We start from the raw sequence: 6000 nt of genomic DNA, 5'->3' as shown, positions 1-6000 counted from the left end.
CCTGCTCTGGGGCCAGTGTGGAGTGGGATGGGGGCTTGTTTCCTTTCTGCCCTCTCTAGGTGTAGGAGAGGAGCAGTCCCTGTGCTTCTCTGAATGCAGGGACTGCGTTTCTGCATGGCTCTTTTGTGGGCCCTACAGCTGGGGAGTGGGGAAGGGTTTCTGAGCCCTTTCCCGCTCTGTAATGGCCAGGTCTCTTGACAGATCTCCTGGGGGAGCTAGGAGCTGTATTTATACTTTAATGGCATGCTTCGCTTTTCATTACCCTTAGAGTTCGTGTTAATCCTGCCAACTCAGTGTAATTACAGTCTGATTCCCTGGATCCTTCCTGGGATTCCCTGTGGGATAATGTAGTCTTGGCTTAGACTCAGCACCTGTCTGGAGGGAAACACGTCTCCCGCTGGATCACCCGCGCCACTTCCTGCGACAACCTACGTTTCCCTGTAACACCTCCTAGTCAAGCCCTGCTCAGCGCGTGTGATTGGCTGGAAGCACTGCCCAGGAGCGTGAGGCTGCAGAATAGCTTTGCTTGGCTCTCTGCAAGTGGGGGAAAAAAAAAATCTCCCTGGTAAATCTCAATGAAAGACTTGAAAGCTTGGACTCTGAGAGATTCTCTGCCTTTGGTGTTTGCGTAGGGAAGCTCTGATTTCTGGCTCTGTAGCCTTCCCAGTGGAGCAGCGTTATCTGTGTTACCTCTCAGGTAGGCTGATGATGAATAATAAATAACGCTATATGAAGGAGGAGCCCTATTCTGACTCCCATCCTCACACTGAATTGCACTTTATTGTATGAGTCGTGCTGTTGATCTTCATGGGATGACTCATGGAGTGAAGGCTATTCCACGAGATCTGAGATGGAAATTTTAAAATTTTTCTACCTGGCTTGAGAAATTTGGCTGTTTGTGGATCTTTGCAGGGAAAAGGGGGATGGAATCCTCTTCATCTGGCTACAGAGCGGCTCCTCCAGGTCTAATGTGGTCATGCTGCAAGGGATGGTGGCTGATGCATTTATACAGTGGTAGACCCTCAAGCCCCAACCTTTATCTGCTCCAGTGCCTTGCATGACCACACACAGGTGCAGCACCCATGGAGCAAGGGAACACACAGGACATGTGTGTGCCTAGCATAGACACCCCTGCTCCAAAAAATAAATCTTGCTCTGCTCCTGTAGGTGAAACCTTGTTAGCCCTCTGCGCCATTGGACAGAGGGGGAAAAGGATTTCTCCCCATGCAAATCCATGATTCTATAATATTTTTGACAGGCTGTAACTTCCGATTGATGCCTTGCTGAGTAGCTGGACAGTCACTATAATATCCATATTACTTGGTTTGCCTAAATCCATGATTCACAAGCTGGAAGAGGTAGGTTTTTGACCTTATGGATGACGATGTGGTGTTCAGAGTTTGTTTAGGGATCATACTTTAGTTAGAAGGCTTTCTGTTGCATCCATCATACGGAGAGACTAAGCTCTTAGAGCGAGCAATAGTAATTTCTTAATGATGTGTACGCAGAAAACACGTACCTGCTCAACTGTTACTAGGCCAGTTCCAACAGCCACACAACTTTTGAGTCCCAGCCTCACTCTTTAGCCCCGGATTCTATCTCTGCATTCCACTTCTGCAATTTTAAAGCAATGAGAACAGCGCCATATTTCCCAAAGGACTGCACAGATATTAGCTGGTCCTTACAATGCTGCTGTGAGGTTGGTAAGTAGTATTGTCCCCCGTTTTCAGTTGGGGAGGCTTTGGCAGAGGGTAAAAACCATTTTCATCTTTGGGGCCCTCCATTTGTGCGTGCCCAACTTGAGACCGTGTGGGCCTGATTTCTAGTGGTATGGAGCATCCCACAACTCCCACTTGTTTAAACTGCAGAGCGTCAGGCTAGTACGTTCAAAAATCAGGCCCCAAATGACAAGACTGAGGCCAAAATTTTCATAAGTACACAAGTGACTTGATCCAAGGCTATGCCAGGAGGTGTCAATAGAGATGGGATTAAAAACTCAAGGTTTCCCAGGCTAACGTCCAGTCCCCTTGGCTTCATTGCCCCTAGTGACATTCATAGCACAGAAATGACCCCTACTAAGAGCCCTGTTGTGGTGTTTAGTCACTGGCTCACGTTGGGAGTGGCGTGGAATTGCACCAATTGTACGGGCTGCTAAGTGGCACAGTCCAATCCTGAGTGGCCTGATATGTTGCAGGACCCTCAAGATGGTGTTTCCTTGAGCGCCCCCACGCTCTGTGTGTAGCTGGGAGCTGTGATTTGTGAGTGGCCCTTGTGTGGGGTGTGCAATATGTGAAAGACTTTTCACCCACGTCCCCATTCCACAAGGGCCATACTGGTCATAAGTGCTTTCTAATATATGCAACACTTGTAAAATGAGCTGATTCAGTCACTCGGTTAACTTGGATTAAATACACTACCTTGGCTTGATAGGAGCCATTTTGGTCTGCCATGTTGTAATCCAGATGTCTCGTTTTTCCTGCTAGACTTGTGCAGTAATCTGAATCTTCAGGAAATTTTTCTCTGAATGCATTTCCAGGCACTCAGCAACTTCTTTGCCTTGGTGTGGGGAAGAGAGAAGTCATCCCTGTGCCCTTTGCTCCTTCTCTTAACCCCTCTGTGGGCCTGTGTAGCGTCATTCCAGCTGAGATGTGCACAGAACCCCTTTCACATGTGTTAGAATGCTCCTTCATCTTCCAGAAGGAGTCCACGCTGAACAACACAAAGCAGCCTCCTATCTCCCAGGGCTGAAGCACGCCCAACCCCCTGCTAATTTGTTCTGTCTAGACAAAAGCAACTAGAATACTCCACAGACAGCTGCTGCCACTGTTGTTTCGCTGGGCATGGTACCTTTATTGCATCACTGGTCCTGTTCATTTGCACAGGACTGCCTGAGGAGTAAAGTCCTACTCAGCGTGAGTAAGGGTGACACTGGGAGCTGGCCATGCATCTGAGTACAGGTCTTCGTTATAAAACTCTTGAATGAGTGGGTCTATAGGGTAAACACTAGCAGACCTTTCTCTGTAGCCGTGCTAATGGTACCAGGAGTTGTTTAACTGTATTAGCTGTTTCCTTGCCTGCCCTTGGGGGCATCTTTTTGTCTTCAGAGGCTGATGCTGTATTGGCCTATGTTGGGGCTGGGTGCTCGGCAAAAAGGAGACAGAGGCACCCCGGATGCAGGGTATTTACTCTGTATTCTGGGCACACAGTGTTGATGCTCCTGCTCGGCTCTCTACACCTGCCAGGATTGCGCCCTGGAGACAATGGGGCAAAAAGGGGATTGATTAGAGCCAAGCATCCCTGTGCTCGATTTTTGGCTCCCCAACATGAATTCACAGAGACCATTTCCCACCTAACAAATAACTTGCTCTGTTGCAGAACTAACTACAGACACATACCGGAGGCAGTTGGTAGTGACTAGGAGGGGATTACGGCTGCTCAGGTGTCTATCGCCCACTCCCCCTCCCATAATCTTGAGAATGAAGAGAGTCTTCCTGAGAGAGAACATCACATGTCAATGAAGACAAGAGCAGGTGTTTCCACACAAGTATATGGTATGAGATAACGCAGCAGTTCTCAAACTGTGGGCCGTGACCCTGTTTTAATGGGGTCACCAGGACTGGCGTTTGACTTGCTGGGGCCCAAAGCTGAAGCTTTGTCCCACCACCTGCAGCCGAAGCCCAAGGGCTTCAGCCCTGGGTGTCGGAGGGTCAGAATACAGCTCCCCGCACCTGGGGCTGAAGCCTTTTGGCTTAGGCCCCCACAACCGGGGTGGCAGGGCAGACAGGCTCAGGCTTCAGTCCGCCCTCCTGGGGTCATGTAGTAACTTTTGTTGTCCAAGGGGGTTGTGGTGAAATTGAAGTTTGAGACGCCCTGAGATGGCATATATTCTGTGTGAACAGCCCGGATGCCACAGGGATGGACACCTCAGGGCTCTATATAGATAATCCCATATTCTATGTGTAGCGTGCACTGATGGGCTGGATGGCTTTATTTTATTTAGGTCTCGTTAGTATTGTCTTGTTTGTTCCCCCAGTCGTTGTTAAACGGGGCTTTGAAATATTCCGGTGGAAAGGGCTGACTAGCTGTGGCAGGTTGAAAGGCTGCCAGCGGAGAGTGGAATGTGACGTCATTAAAAAGCACTTTGAGAGGGTTTGTTTTGCTTAGAGGTTTTAAAAATTGCTAGTAAAGCCTGTTGTGTTCCTGCAGAAGTCTGAAAGGTGCTGGGAACTGTCTGCAATCTCTTTGTAACTGAATTTTAGGCTGTGTGCCTAGTTTTTGTGTGTGTTAATGTTAACAGAACATTTGTAGCTTCTATTACCTCACTGTCTGAAGAGCTTTCTTACTTCAGTTAGATGTAAGGTAGGCAGTTGGAAGTGATAAGGCCTGACTTTCTCCTCCTGTATTCTGGTGTAAATAAGGGGCAACTGTACTGAAGTCAATAGTTACCTGGTGTAAAATGAGAAGAGGATCAGGCCCATTGTATGAAGGGTACGGTGCTCTTTTTGTCCTCTTGCACACACAATCTCCAAATCATCTCAGTATTTATTAAAGGCACAACCCTGCCAGCCTCACTCATGCAGGGTCATGTCTTATTACACAGGACCTCTCATGTAGTAAGATACTACTCCGTGAGAGTCCAATTGGCAGAATCTGGCCCTTAAAGGGCTTGCCTTTTACAGTGATGGGATATTGGGGGAATGTCTTGGAGTTCAACTAAGGAGACGTTACCCGAAGCAGAGTCATTTCCGTTTTCCTTTAAAGAGTATTATAGCACCATCTGCAAGGGACTTAAGGGTCATGGTAGCAAACCAATTCAACACGCTCTCTAGTAGCTTAGAGGACTTGCGCAGTCATTGGACGGATGAGATGAGGAATATCACGTAGGAATAGGAAGGTGTTATTACTGCCGTATATGGCATTAGTGACCCACTTACTGGAATGCTGTGTCCAGTTCTGGAGTCCGCCCTTCAAAAAGGATGTTGGAAAGGTTGCAGAAAAGAGGTACAAGTGTGGAAAACCTGCCTGACTGGGAGAGACTAAAGTTTGTGAAAGAGAAGTTTAAGCAGTGACTTGATTCCCATCCGTAAGTACTGACACGGAGGGAAAGATTTCTGGTAGGGGAGGGCTCTTTAATATTTCAGAATAGGGCATAATGAGATCCACTGGGTGGAAGTTGAGGCTGGACAAATTGAGAATAGAAAAGGTGCAAATTTTTCATAATGAGGTTAATTAACCACAGGAACGACTTATCGAAGGATGTGGTGAATTCTCCTTCACTTCAAGCCTTTAAATCAATAATTATAATAGACTATCTAGCTCTCATCTAGCGTTGTATGGCTGTCTTTCTAAATGCTGTGCTCTAGCTCTAACAGAAGTTACGGGCCTGATGCAGGAATCACCAGGTGAGGCAGGAAGTCAGACTAGACTAGATGGACCTTCTGGCCTTAAAAAAAAAAAAATCTATGAAATGTGGTTGGGGTGGCTACAGGGGGCTAGATTGTGTCACAAGAACATGGCCCCTAGGAAAGGACGACATGTTGCTTTTCCACTCCAGGAGCATAACAAGGAAAGAATTGTGGCTCATGGAGCCACAGTCCCCCTGCCTGTTTCACCCTTGCTTCTGGGTGGAAGGTAGTAACAGGGCTGGATTTAGGGCCAGGCAACCCAGGTGACTGCTTGGGGGCACCGGGCTTGGGGTGCTCTTTTAGTTGTTAGCAACAAAAGGGAAAAGAGAACTTTTTGAAGTAAAATGTTTCAGGTATTCCGTATGTGGGTTCATTTTTCACTAACCTCCTAGAATGTCCTGGACCTTTCTAGAATCTCATGGAACCTTCCAGGCGTTCTTAAAATTAAAAAGCTTCTATAGAGGATACAATTTTTTTTTTATTTGCTTATATATGTCATGCATAAATACATTTGCACGGTAGGATCTGTAAATCTGTATCATCTTAAATGACTGCGATAAATCATGCATACAAATTGTTTCTCAACGTCATGAAA

Source organism: Eretmochelys imbricata, chromosome 7 (genome assembly GCF_965152235.1).
Source record: "Eretmochelys imbricata isolate rEreImb1 chromosome 7, rEreImb1.hap1, whole genome shotgun sequence".
NCBI lineage: Eukaryota > Metazoa > Chordata > Testudines > Cheloniidae > Eretmochelys > Eretmochelys imbricata.
This window is presented reverse-complemented; position numbering follows the sequence as displayed.